This window comes from Peromyscus californicus, unplaced genomic scaffold (assembly GCF_007827085.1).
Source record: "Peromyscus californicus insignis strain IS unplaced genomic scaffold, ASM782708v3 Scaffold_16__1_contigs__length_79575227, whole genome shotgun sequence".
Lineage (NCBI taxonomy): Eukaryota > Metazoa > Chordata > Mammalia > Rodentia > Cricetidae > Peromyscus > Peromyscus californicus.
In genome coordinates this window covers 22538700-22553799 of record NW_026294458.1, presented here as the reverse complement: position 1 = coordinate 22553799, position 15100 = coordinate 22538700, and the positions used below count along the sequence as shown (strand labels likewise).

General features: G+C 45.0%; 1 pseudogene; it reads left to right on the top strand.

The window, feature by feature from the left end:
• The first annotated feature begins 5873 nt into the window (after positions 1–5873).
• On the top strand, positions 5874–7408 carry LOC128111503 (40S ribosomal protein S27-like; annotated as a pseudogene).
• Positions 7409–15100: the final 7692 nt, after the last annotated feature.

Genomic DNA, 15100 nt, shown 5'->3' with positions numbered 1-15100 from the left:
TCATTTTGGTTGTTTTGTTGAAATGTCATTTTACTACACCCACACAATTATTTACAGGGCCACTGAGATCACACACTGGTGTGCATGCATACACACATATACATAGAAATAGAGAGAGTTAAGCAAATACATGTTTTTAAAGATTAAAAAGTTATTTACAGAGGATCTGCAGTTCATCTTAGGAGAACATGTCCATTTTGTAATGGACAGCATATCACAGAGACATATTTATAATTTGCTGTATTCCTTTTAATTCTTTTGACAAGGCAATCTTTAGCGGTCTTGGGCAGAGTAGAAATTTAATTCTGGCCATAACCAGACTGAACTTAGAAGTGGAAACATTCCAGGTGGAGCAAGCAATTAAAAAAAAAAATCATGGACCAGGCATGGCGGCCCTCACCTTTTATCCCAATACTTAGGAGGCTGAGGCAGAGAGTACCAGGCCATCCAGGGACACACAATAAGACCCTGTCTCAAAAACATAACAAAACAATGTTCAACAGTTGCCAGAGTAGATGAAACCTTCTGGAAAATTCTGCCTGTTTTTGGGTCCTTTACCCATAAAAACTGAAAGACACAGATTTATTGTTTAAGCTGTTGTTCTTGGATATCTGTTATAGAACATAAAAAGAAGTGCAGATTTGATACCTGAGAGTGTTTCTCTTTTTAAAATGGAAATCTATCGTCCATGGGGTAGGAGGTAACAACAGATGTCGAATTCTCAGGTCTGCACTGGCTTCTTCCAGGTGACTGAGGTTTGGAGGATGAGATAGCTTTGGGGGAAGAAAGTGGTTTTTCACTGGGTCATTACTTCCCAAATTTTGATCTTTAAAGTAACTTATATGAGCCACAGCTCAGCGAAACTCTGATGGTAATCTCACACTGGGTAAGTTGAAGAGAATTTAAGAATATTTTAACTAGGCTGGTGGTACGCACCTCTGAAACCTAAGAACTTGGGAGGTAAATCCATTGAGGCTTCGGCAACTGTCCCGCCTACAAGGCGGGGCCAAGAGAGGACCCTGAAGACCCGAGATCCGGATGGGCCGGCTCTCTTGGTTCCTGGACCCTGGACGCTGGAGGTAGACCGAGCAGAGTTCTCCAGAGAACACCGTCGGACTGCGCTACACCTTTCCCGGACCCTGTTACCTATCCCTTCACTTGTGAGTTACCCCACAAAATAAACCTCCCTTTTAACTACGTGGAGTGGCCTTAATATTTTAAGCAATATACTTGGGACGCTCTCAAACAAATGAGAAGGAAGACCGTTTACAATAATCCTGTGGGTGAAGTTCCAAGGAACTGTGCAGTTTTCTGTGGCTGGTGGAGTGAGAGCTGCCACGACCCTGACGATTCAGAGAGAGGCTGGGGATGCAGAGCTGCAGGCACGGATGAAGGGAAGAAGGCAGCCAGAACGACTCTTCCACCCCACTCTTCTCCCCTCTTCCTGCTCATGACCCCCGCAGAAGCAAGAGGAGAAGAAACTCATCAACTTGGTCCATAGAGGTCCAGGGCATCCAGCAGATCACAGAAGGACAGAAGACACTTGGGAATGAAGAGATTACATTCACCCTTATTACTTTCCTTCCTAGATATTTTTTTTTTTTTTCGAGACAGGGTTTCTCTGTGTAGTTTTGGTGCCTGTCCTGGAACTCACTCTGTAGCCCAGGCTGGCCTTGAACTCACAGAGATTCGCCTGGCTCTGCCTCCAAGTGCTGGGATTAAAGGTAAGCGCCACCACCACCCGGCGATACTTCTCTTTTTATTTTTTATTTTTATTTTTATTTTTATTTTTGGTTTTTCGAGACAGGGTCTCTCTGTGTAGCTTTGCGCCTTTCCTGGAACTCACTTGGTAGTCCAGGCTGGCCTCGAACTCACAGAGATCCGCCTGGCTCTGCCTCCCGAGTGCTGGGATTAAAGGCATGCGCCACCACTTCTCTTTTTAAACACAACTCAAATACATGTGCTTTGGAGAAACTGCTGACTTTTGGTTCACTCGGTCACAAAGGCAGGAAGAATGATGTAAACCAGAAGGTGTGCTTACATCATCTGGGCAGGTCATGCAGGGTGCAGAAGCCACAGCTTCAGCCTTTCTGAGCTCTGACAGTGCAAGCCACAGGACAAGTGACGCAATGCTCACCCATGAGCTTCCTTCTCCACCTGCCACAGCCCATAGGAAAATGTCACATGGGAAGAAGACTCCACGCATTCTCCAGTAAGCGGGCATGTGATTTCCTTCCTTTTTAAAGCCTCCAAACCAATCTTTTACACCCTCTTCTAATACCCAACATCTCGTGGATTTCCCTGGAGGTGACCTCAGCTGGCTTGGGCTTCATCAAGCTGAGGTTCCTATGGTTATAATTCAGAATGGTTGGCCATCCTGGGAGACACTACTTAGCCATACTTCTTCCTCAGTTTTCCCTTATGCTTGTTACTTTCTTCCAAGTATGGATGAATCATATTACACTTCTGTGATTAAAAAAATTATATCATATGCTGCTGTTTCTGCTACTCTGGTTAAGCTTTGCACTGTCTTCGGGGAACAGCTGGTGTTTCTTCACTAATGTTGTCTTGTTTTAAAGCATCGTTAAATGTACCCACGTGTTATTGTGTGTCCCATCAGAAGCATTGGTTCATTACCTTAAATGGGAAACTAGTTTCCCTTATCATAGACTAATCCGAGAAATAAATACAATGTGAACATAGCAATGTTTGAAATTCCAAGTAGATGTTGTGGCCTGCTGGCCCCTGAGCTGCAGACCCTCTTTTTCCCTAACTGAAAACAAATGTTAGCAACTTATGAGAGAAGTTTTCAAAACTCATCCACAGGGCTAGCAAGATAGCTTGGTGGGTAAAAGCACTTGATTCCAAGCCTAATGCCCTGAGTTCAATCCCCAGTACTCACGCTGTGAAAGGAAAGAGCCAACTCCTCCAAGTTTTCCTCTGACCTCCATACATGCACTGTGATGATCTCACACACACACACACACACACACACACACACACACACACACACACACACACTCACTCACGCGCACACACGCACACACACATGCACAGGGGTGTGTGTATAAAAAGAACTACATCTCCTGCTAACAACACATGTAATCAGTGGACTGGAAGACACGTAAAGCTTCCTTACTATGAGTTTTCGTACCACACAGCGGTAGATCTGGGCACTTCCTAAAAGTGTCCTGTCCAAGCACATAGTCTTCTCTTTGAGAAACCTGGCTTTAAGTAGCTGGAATGTCTGTGGGGGTAGTGAGTGGTGAGGTCGTCGGTGGTGGGGAAGGTTGCTAGCAGGATGCAATGCTTGATGCATTCCTCACAGAACCCTGTTGAGATCTTCATGATTGTGGCTTAATTCAACTCAGAAGTCAGATTCACCAAGTCTACACAGCTAGTGAAAGATTAAAGCAACTTGATCCTGGAACGGGGACACAAGAGGATCAGCTAAGGCTGCACAGTGCTTTGCTGTGGTCCAGACATCATCTGAGTTAGTCTCGTGTCTTACTATGTTCTGTCCTCTCCTCACACCTGTGACACACGTGCATCGATCACCCCAGTTCACACAATGAAGAGCGTTCAAGGTCACAGGTACGCAAAGGAGCCAGGACTCAAACGCCAACAGTCTGGTCCCAACACAGGGCATTAACAGAACTGTGATTAGTTTCTATGTATAAAGTGCTCTAAAACCATGGCTGAGTAAATTCACCTCAAAGTAAATTCACAGTGGAACCCCGAAGACTGGCTACTGTGGTGATATTGTGTTCCCCAAAATATTGTGCACCCTAATAAACTTATCTGGGGTCAGAGAACAGAACAGTCACTAGATATAGAGGCCAGAAAATGGTGGCACACACGCCTTTAATCCTAGCATTCCAGAGGCAGAGATCCGCTGGATCTTTGTGAGTTCAAGGCCACATTGGAAACAACCAGGTGTGGTAACAAGAGCCTTTAATCCCAAGAAGTGATAGCAGAAAGCAGAAAGGTATTTAAGGCATGAGGACAAGGAACTAGAGCTGGTTAAGCTTTCAAGCTTTTGAGCAGCAGTTCAGCTGAGATCCATTCGAATGAGGACCAGAGGCTTCCAGTTTGAGGAAACAGGATCAGCTGAGGAATTGGCGAGGTGAGGAAGCTGTGGCTTGTTCTGCGTCTCTGATCTTCCAGCATTCACCCCAATACCTGGCTCCAGGTTTGATTTTATTAATAAGAACTTTTAAGATTCGTGCAACAGGCTACAGAACTTTTGAAGTCCGGATGAAATTAACATATGGACTTGTTGTTAAGAAAAAGAAAAGTTATTAAAAATTTCAAATAGTAACAGCCGAGCAGGAGACAGAACTGCAGGTCATATGACCAGGCAGCCAGCCCTGCAGCCAAGAGAGCCACCCTCACATGGGAATCCCAGTCAAGCTGGTGTAGACAGCTGACTGAGAACTCAGACCTTCAGCTGGTGAGTTCTTTTTGGAGAACGGGGCTGGTCCATCAATACAGAGAGAACAGAGATGGGAACAGGAAGACAGAGGGACGAGGAGACATGAGCATGGCTGGAGATCACCGCAATCAGAGAGACCGCTGGGCACACAACCCTCTCTGGAGTTCTATGACTCCATTAGCTTCCGGTGGTTCAAGGATTGTGCCTTGGCTATAAATCCCTCCTTGAGAAAAAGAAATGCCTTTTTCACCGGCAGCTAGCACGTTAGGATAGTATAGTCCCCCTACTTATTAGAAGACAAATAAATAGTCGCATGGAGTATTTTCTCTTCTATGACTTAATTTAATGTTAGCATTGGCTTTCCTTTGTAGTTTTCTTTTTCTTGCTCACTAATTCAATCTCTTCACTTGTTAGAGATCTGTTCTGATTTTCTTTTTCTCTTGAGTCAGTTTCTGCAGTTTAGACATTTCTAATAACCTGAGATCACAGACTTTTTTGTTGACTACCTCCCTCCAAAGAGACAGGGTCACGGGTTTCAGCTCCTGAAGAAACCTTGGGTATTCTAGCAAGACATTATTCTGCTACATGTGCTTTAGTTATCTTCATGCCTGGCTACAAATTTCAGAAGATTAATGTATTTCCCTAGCATTAAGTCTCCATAAAACTTGAAGTAGAGAATACACTCACTCTCTCATTCAAGTCAAAGACCTCAGAGGTTGTTTTCTGGATACCCTGAGCTTGGATTCCTAGGGGGACCAGTGTCTAAAAATCATATTGCTCAGATCGGAAGGCGTTTTCATGGGTCCTTTCTCTGAGAACTGAAAGGAAAGACCCCGTCCTTAGCCTCATCTGAATGGACCAGCAGTGGACATCTGACTTAAGCTGGACCAGGTAGACTTTACTCTTCAACATTTGAAACTACAACTAAGAGATAGCCAGTTCTTCTCTTCTGGTGGATGGAATTGTTATGTGCAAACCTGAGCAATGAAAGCAGCCCATTTCCCTATGTACAAACCTGAGCAATGAAAGCAGCCCATTTCCCTATGTACAAACCTGAGCAATGAAAGCAGCCCATTTCCCTATGTACAAACCTGAGCAATGAAAGCAGCCCATTTCCCCACGAGAATGGAGAAACATGGAAGGCTAGTCTGCAAGGAAAGAGAAACACGAGGCCTATCTCCTGAGAGAAACAGAAAAGGGAGAGAGTGTCTGGGTTCCTTATGACTTTCTGTTTCTCTGATCGGTCCAATTTTGAAACCTAGCAGTAGTCTTGACATTAATTCCATAAGGTCACTCTGTACTCTTACAATAAATTTCCCTTTGCCCCATTAATACCACTGTCAATAAAAATAAAACTCCCAGAACACATGTTTTATGATGGGTAAGGCTGTAATCACACGTCATAGATTATCTTCCATAAACTTCCCAATAATTCCATGTGTTACCTTATTTTACATGTGAAAACACTAAGGGACAAGGAAAATTATATAATTTGTCCACTCTGGTGCATCTAGTTGTTGTGGAACATTAGTTTAAGATGTGTTACTTTTGTTTATGCTGTGGAACATTTGTTTTAATGATGCAAAGATGTGTTGTACTCTTTTATGTTATGTTTGTTTAGCTCTGTGAAGCTGAGCTTTCCCTGCCTAAAATACCTGATTGGTCTAATAAAGAGCTGAATGACCAATAGTGAGACAGGAGAAAGGACAGGTGGGGCTGTTGGGCAGAGAATAAATACGAGGAAAATTCTGGGGAGTGAGAGTGAGGAGCAAGAAAAGAAGGAAAGGAGGATGCCAGGGGCCAACCTCCCAGCCACACAGTCACCCAGCCACACGGTCACACAGCCAGCCTTGGAGTAAGAAGGAAAGAAGGATATATAGAATAAAGAAAGGTAAAAAGCCCAGAGGCAAACTGTAAAGAGAAATGGGATAATTTGTTAGAAAGCTAGCTAGAAACAAGCCAAGCTAAGGCCGGGCATTCATAAGTAAGAATAAGTCTCCATGTGCTTATTTGGGAGCTGGGTGGCATGCCTCCAAAGAGAAAAAAAAACAACTACATCTATTGGTGGGTGAACTCATGATTCATACCAATGCCAGTTGACCTCAGAATCTGGGCTCTATCCACCATGTTACATGGCTCCTGCTTAATTGGCTTCTAGTATTTAAGACCAGAATGACTATGTACATAGAGCTCTACTCAATTGAGTGCCACTCTGCCTGATCAAAATGATCTGCCATGCTCCCCAGTGTGCCAAAAGTGATAGTCCCCTAAAATACCCTGTGGCCACTTTCAGCTCTGTGACTCTGCTCCTGAGCCTGCAGGTCCTCCTTTGGGGTCCATCAGTCATTTGGAGTCCACCTCTAGTTCCGTGTCCTCCAGAAAACCTGACTCGCGGGTCATTTGAGTCAGTGTCTACAGTGCCTTACGATGGTCCTCAGTGGCTTATTGCATGTATGTCAGGCTTCTGTGATAGCTAAGACTTAGCTTCTTAAAAACAGGGGCTCGAAGTTGTAGCTGAGTGCTCACTAGTGAGCACCTCACCTCTGAGATCTGGCGCGCTGGTGCTGGCGGAGCCGTCCCCATGCCTCTGGCTAGAGAGCTATTACACCCTTCCTTGGAAGAGGAAAAGAAAAAACATAAGAAGAAATGACTGGTTCAGAGCCCAAATTCTTACTTCATGGATGTGAAGTGCCCAGGTTGCTACAAGATGACTACAGTTTTCAGTCATGCTTAGACAGTGATTCTCTGCGTAGGTTGTTCAACAGTGTTGTGCCAGCCCACAGGAGGAAAAGCCAGGCTCACAGAAGGCTGTTCATTTAGAAGAAAGCAACACTAATCATCTATACAAATTCCTGAGTTTGTGTTTTTCACAGAAAGCCTTATCAAGTTCAGTGACTCTACCAAGACAATGTAACTGTGTTTGATTTTATAAAGTAAACAACAGTGATCTCCTATTTTGGTGTCAGTTTTTCAATAAAGTTTTAATTATGGACAAAAAACAAAAACAAAACAAAACAAAAAAAAAAACCAGAGGCTCTGCTTTCTCTTTCTTTGTGTCTCCCACCCACAGTATAATTCGCTGGAAATACAAGGAAAACTCAAATCAAATTAAAGACAGCAAAGTTAAAGGTTCAGAGAAGATGAGAGGCGCAGTTGCTGTCTTTTCATAGGTGTCTTTTCAGAATGGTTTTCATTTATGGATCTTGCTTGAGAATTTGCCAGTGCTACAGTCTAACATTTCAGATCCCCGGAAGATATGACATGCAGAAGATATGACGCTGGAATATAAATCTTCCCTACCTACCGAATCCTTACCTAGCCCTAGAGCACCTTATCCTGGCATTCTGAAAGCCAGAATACTGCTTACCCAGCCTCACACATACTCCTGATCTCACCCTTGGGCGTACGTCTGACCATGGGATGACCATCGCAGCCCCCTACCTCCACCTCAAGAGAGACAGGCTTCTTTGGCTTTGTGAAGAGTTGGGGGGTGATAAGAAAACCCAGTCCTAGCACTTGATGTCTCCTCTGATTCTCAACACACACACACACACACACACACACACACACACACACACACACACACACACACACACTGTTTATGAGCCATAGCTGTAGCCAGAAATTTCTCCAATCCTGCCTCATCCCGTGGTCCGGATGAAACTCTCATACCCGTGGTCCCACAGCCACTTAGGGTGGCCCACGCCTTTAATCCCAGCATTCGGGAGGCAGAGGCAGGCGGATCTCTGTGAGTTCGAGGCCAGCCTGGTCTCCAAAGCGAGTTCCAGAAAGGCGCAAAGCTACACAGAGAAACCCTGTCTCAGAAAAAAAAAAAAAAAAAATTACTCAGAGGCTTATATAAATTACAAACTGTATGGCCTATATGGCTCAGGTTCATTATTATCTAGCTCTTACAACTTAATCCAACCCATTTCTATCAATCTACGCTTTGCCACGTGGCTTCATGGTGTTACCTGTTCTCTCACACCTTGCTTCTCCTGGTGGTGGCTCTCGGCTCCTCCCTGACCCAGCCTTTCTTCCTTCTCTATCCCTCTTGGATTTCCCGCCTGGCTCCATTCTGCCCGGCCACAGGCCAATGCAGCTTTATTTGTTAACCAATGGGAGCAACATATATTCACAGCAGACAGAAAGACATCCTACAGCCACATAGCAGCTTGCCTCATGTGTCCAGTTGGTACCCTGACAACAGCCCACTCATTCTATCCAAAGCTAAATCAGCCTCTTGGCCCAGCTGTCTGTCCTGTCCTATGATAACAGCCGCCATGATAATTCAGCTGTCCAGTCTTGAGGACTGAGTCATCTTTGACTCAGAACATAACAGCACTAAAAATAAAAGTCATTTCTCTCCCCCAGCCCCGCCCCAGTACCTGATTCACACTCATACAATGGCTCTTGATTTCTTCAAGTCTGGGATCTGTTCCTTCCCCTCTAGGCTATCTGAGAGTCCTGGATTTGGGCACCAACCTCTGTATTGGGCTCTCTTCTCCCGGCCCTTCCACCACTGGTCCATTCTGGTCGACTCTGCCAGATAGCTCTGCCCCAAAACCACTTGAAACCCTTTCTCCTGCTCCAGAACTGTCATGGAATTCTCCTGATGGTCTTCAGAAAATCTTGGATTTCAGGACCTTCCCCGGCTAAATCGTTATATCTTCTTTCTTGATTCTCATTTACCTTTTCCTGAAAGCAATTCTTAACCCCTGTTGCATTGAGAGGTAGAAGGAAAATTAGGTAAAATCTCCTGGAAAGGGCAACCCAATCGGTGAATTCCCTCACTTGGCGGCACTGGGGTCAAGGTGGCTCAACTGTGAATGTCCCCTCTTTCTTGTGACTCCAACTTGAAAACTCCCACAGTGTTCAGCTCAGGCTCCTGGCTGAGATTCAGAAGTCAAGCCAGCCCAAGCATGAGTTCGCTCCCTTTTTTTTTTGTTTGCTGGTCTGTTTTTTGAGACAGAGACTTGTGGAGCTCAAGCTGGCCTGGAGCTCCTGAACTTGTTCCCTCCGCTCCTTATTATTTTCCGTGACACTCACCCAAAGTTCAACCCAGAACCTGCCGGCTGCCATGTTTCTTATCTGGAAGGCACAGGGAAATGGATACAAGCAGAGATGAGCATCACAAAACCAGAAGGCGCATTCACTCATTCAGCAAGTCCTTACAGTGTCCCTACTGTGTCTTTGTTAATACTCTTGATAGAAACTGTAATGCATTGAGTGTGAATGCTCGCTATGTGCCAGGTACAGGGTTAAAGGCTTTTCCAGTTCTAGACATAGATTTATTAAATTCTCACAATTATTTCGTGCAAAATGCTTGTTTTGCTTTGTTTTTATGGTTGTAGCTATTTTGCTTGTTCTGCGGTTTTACATTGGAGCAAGCTGAGATGCCCCACAATAAAGTAACTAGATAATAATGTAAAGCCAGGTAAGTGAGAGCTGAAATCTGGGTCGATGTTCTTAACCTTGTTTCCTGTTGACAGAACATCCTCACTCAATGCCCACCCATATTACCCCATATTTATTTGGGGGAAGCATGCCATGGCATATATGCAGAAGCCAAAGGACAGCTTCTGGGACTTGGGTCTCTCCTACCACGTGAGTTCCAGGAGTTGAACTCAGGTCCATTGGGTTTGGCAGCAAGTGTAATAATACTGAGCTGTATCATAGGCCCTTCTTATTTTTAACAAACTTGATTTAATAGACATTTTTCTGGTAATGTCAAGTGTTTGGTCATATCCCATATGGTAAGAACGTAAGTATGAGTAACACAGGAAGACCTTTTCCTTCTGGAACAGTGGTTCTCAACCTTACCCTTTAATACAGTTCCTCATGTTGTGCTGACCCCCAACCATAAAATGATTTCGTTTCTACTTCATAACTGTAATTTTGCTACTGTTATGAATCATAATGTAAATATCTGACATGCAGGACACTGATATGCAACCGCTGTGGGAGGGGTCACAACCCACTTGGTGAGAAGCGCTCGCTCCCGAAGCTCACCCTGGAAGGAGAGCCCTAGCCAGAGCTCCCCAGGCCAGCGCTGCTGGTTTACAGTTCACTTCGGTTGTGGTGGCTCAGATCATGTGAGAGGTGCGTAGATGGTTATAGCGGTGCTGCTTGACCAGGAACAGCCATCTGGCACTTCCTCAGAAGTCTATCGTCCCAGGTCCGGTGCAGGGAGTGGCTCCTGTAGTAGTCCCAGAACTCGGACGCTGAGAGAGGAGGACCGCCGTGAGGGTGAGTCCAGCCTGGGCTACAGAATGAGGCTCTGTCTCAAAGGACTCAGAAGAAGATAAAGAGGAGGAGGAGGAGGAGGTGGAGAGAGCTAGTTGCTCACAGTCTCAAGGAGCCAGGATCTCCGGTTCAGTTACCTTCCTGTCTTCACATGCCCATCTCAATCCTAAGAACCCCCGGGTACTGTTTCTAGGTTCCAGGCCCAGTGCCCCCAAGAAGTCTGTCTTTACTGGTCTTCTAGAGAGCCTATTATCAGTATTTTTTAAAAATTTTTACAGTGCACATACAAGCCCATGTATAAAAACATTTTTATGTATTCATCTTATTAAGAACCAACCATATACAAAAAAATCGGAAAGGTCTACAGCTCACACACCACCAGCCTGCCTTAGCAACAGTCACCCCCCCATGGTGCTCTTCTTTGGTCTCTCCGTGTACTTTAATATGTGGTCAGAGTAGAGACCGTGGATCTAAACGATTCACGCAAAGATAGAAATATTGTTGGATATAAAGGAAATAGGAAAGGGGACAATGAGCTCTGACTATAGAGGTTTCCATGACCCTTTCCTGGATCCTGAAGTCTCCAAGGCTAACAGCTTCTCTGATATCTGGACCCCAAACAGAGTCCCAGGACAGGGCTGGCATCATGCATCCACACACAAGGAAACCAAAGACTGTATATATATATATATATATATATGCTAAATTACATTAAAGTGGTGCTTACTAGGTTAGATAAAATGACACCCTGTAAATGTGAGTTTTTAAGTGCATTTTTGCGTCCAAGTCAGATGTTAAAATAATTTAGGAACTATGTTTGGGGAACAGGAAAAATATAAGTGGTTAAGTGAAGAGAAATTGGATTGTGAGAAAGGAAATTCATGGAAAGGGGAAGAAACTGAAAAGGATAAAGGTTAAGAGCAACTAATATTTTCCTCTTTGGCACTTAAGAGAAGGGACGTAAAGAGAAAGCTTCACTGGGCAGTAGGTGGGGAAATCAGGCCTGAGCAACCGCTCAGGGTCTCAAGAAACCACAAAGAAAATCCTTCTTCCTCACTGCTCTTAAAGAGCCAGAGAAAGAGTTGGTTATGAAGGCGCATGCCTTTAATCTCAGCACTCAGGAGGCAGAGACAGGTGGATCTCTGTGAGTTCGAGGCCAGCCTGGTCTACAGAGTGAGTTCCAGGAAAAACCAGAGCTACATAGTGAGACCCTGTCTCAAAAAAACCAATTAAAAAAAAAAGAAAAAGGTGAGCCAGAGAAAGGGCCCTGACTTGGATAGAAGAGAGAAGCTGAGGAAATTGTAAACGGCATTGGAAATCCAGAAATCCCCAGTGTTCACCTTACCCGTCTTGAAAGGAATGTGCAGGTCATTCCGATAACAGCGCCAGAGGTGAATAGACAGCTAACAACTGCCAGCCGAGTGCCAAGCCTGAGACCCTGTGATATGCCCCAACCACAACCATGACGAGAAAGCTCCTAGCTCTCACGTGCCTGAGAGGGAACCTGGAGAGAAATGAGCTGAGGGAGGTGGTCCAGGGGCCCCACAGAGAAGGATGACAGAGTGGGTGCGTGGCAGGATTGAGTGGGAAAGGAGGGATCTTGAGGAGTGAACAGGATTCAGGCAGTGGGCCAGCAGAGGGCTGCTTCCGGCGTCGGAGCAAAGATTCGGTTTCTAGGCTGTGTGAATCAGATTTGTGGAGTGAGCTTCCTGGGCTTTCCCGTCCGAAGTGAAAACATGTGACAATGGTATACTGTACTTTGGGTAGAAGAGGCACTCCGGGGAAGGATCATGTTGGAGGAGTATATCAAAAGTGAAGTCTCACGGCTTCTAGGTAAATTTCTGAAGGGGAAGACAGCTCTGTGTACGGACACAGTGCCATCTGAAAGTGAAACACTGGCCGACATCCTCACTCATCCTTCCAGCCCTGGGCTTTGGGTAGGCAAGCCAGTGTGTCAAGAACACAGAGAAGGTCATCAAGAGTTGATAAGAACCTCTGAAGATTAGCAGGGGCCTTTTTTTTTTAATCATCAAATGTATATGAAAGAGACACAATACATATACAACCTTATTTCAGAAAAAAAAAATCAGAAACAACACCAGAGCTGTATGGGACACCTAAGTTCTAGCAAGCATAAAATTGAAACCCTAGAGGGGGAGAGGAGAGAAAACAGGACTCCTGACATTTAAGTGGGGTAAGAGGACACAGGATGGTGTGGAGATAGGACGGGCCTCTTCGCCGGGCTAGTGACGTCTGCTGTGAGGCTCAGATGAGAAGACACTAGCCAAGAGAAGTTATGAGTGAAAACATTTAGACAAGCACACAACTACAAAGACCCGAAATACAAGATTGGTGTGACTGGAACACCAGGGATGGAGATGAGCACATGCTGGAGTGTGGATGGGGACGGGGGGAGGAGGGTGAGGGAGGGGTAGACAGATAGGGAAGACTGAAAAGTAGAAATTGCCTGGCAATCCATTTGCTTCTCCATAGTCTCTGCCTGCCGCTTTGATCAACAAAGCTGTGGTGGTTTGAATAGGTATGGCCCCATAGACTCATGTATTGGAATGTTTGGCCTATAGGGAGTGGCACTATAAGGAGGTGTGGCCTTGTTGGAATAGGTGTGGCCTTGTTGGAAGAAGTGTGTCACTATGGGGGTGGTGGGCTTTGAGGTCTCATATGCTCAAGCCATGCCCATGCATGGCACATAGTCTCCTTCTGCTGCCTACGGATCAAGGTATAGAACTCTCAGCTCCTTCTCCAGCACCAGGTCTGCCTGCATGCTGTCATGCTTCTCACCATGACAGCAATGGACTAAACCTTAGAAACTGTAAGCCAGCCCCAGTTAAATGTTTTCCTTTATAAGCATTGCTATGGTCATAGTGTCTCTTCACAGCGATAGAAACCCTAACTAAGACAAAAGCCAAAGCTGATGTTAACTGGTTCAGTGTGACAAAGTCTAATCAATGAATGGTGGTGAGTGCTCCCAGTTCAAAGCAGAGGAAAGAAAACGGGTTTCTTCCTGAAGATGACAGCACCCAATGATCAAAATAAGTTGAATCACTGAACCGCAGCAAGACAGACAGATGCCCCTGTCAGTCACAGGGCCCCTCAGTGAATAAACCTTATGCCAATGTCATACAGTAAGAGGTTCAGATTTTATTCAAGTGGAATAGAGAATCATTTGAAATTCTGAGCTGGAGAATAATGAGCTCTTATATGTTTATTTATTTTCCTCATGGTTGTTAGGTCCAAATCGGGGTCCCCAAAATGGTAGTGCTGGTGACAATGTCCTCAACGAAGGACTTTGGCTGGGTAAACACAAGGATTGTTATTGGGTAAACCGAGCCTAAAGTCGGGTTTCTGTTTACCAGAAAATTGGATCTCACATGGCATGTTTCTGTTTACCAGTGATCTCCCTTAATTCCTTAATCTGCCCCCAAAGGCCAACTACCTTGAGCAAGGGACACCTAGTTCCTGGCTAATCTGGACAATCTCAGCTCAAAGATTCCCACCCTGCTGACTGTCATGTAAAATCTGTTTGCTTTTCCGCCATTCTACATCTCTCTGCCCCTATCCACAGCCTTGGCAGTTTGACCCACAATAAACCTTTCTTTCTACCCACGGAGTGGTCTAGCTTGGTGGTTTCACTGGACTCTTGCACACCATGGTGAAAGGCATTCGGACTCCCACACATCCAAATGAGCCTTGTGCTGTGGGTGGAATAGATTGTGGTGAGGAGGGACATTGCCGAGTTATGCTACAGGGAGTCTAATTCTGGAGTGACACTAGCTCCGTGTTAGTGCTGACCGTGGAGGAGGGTGGGATAGAGTCTGCGGACAGAACTGACAATCTGACAGAAGGTCCCCAAGGTTTGAGGCAGGGACAAATTAGCAAAGAGGAAGATAGAGTGAGCAAAGGGGGAGGCAGGAGGGTGTGACTAAAAATGATGCTTGATTTAAATATCTCTTCCAGAGAATGGGTGGAAAGGGAAAAGGTAAAGGGAAGGAGAGAGAGATCCTAATTTGTGTTATAAAGTGAGTGTGATTCTGATCCTCAAACCTGACAACATGTTCTCAAACTAAATCCAGAAATACATGAAAATATCATAAAGCTGGGTTTATTCTAGGAATAAGATAGATTCATTCCAGGAATGCAAGGGGTTTTTGTTCTTTTTTTCTTCGCTTTTAAAAAATATGTATCCTACTTGTAGAATTTACAGTGTTAACAGGACAAAGGAGAAAAATAATCTCAATAAATGGAGAAGCCTGGTGTGGTGGCACATGCCTGTAATCTCAGCATTTGGGAAGTGGAGGCAGGAGGACCAAGAGTTCAAGGCCATCCTTGGGTATATGGCAAATTTCAGTCCAGCCTGGGCTATATGGAATCCTCAAAACAAAATAACAGCAACAAAAGACA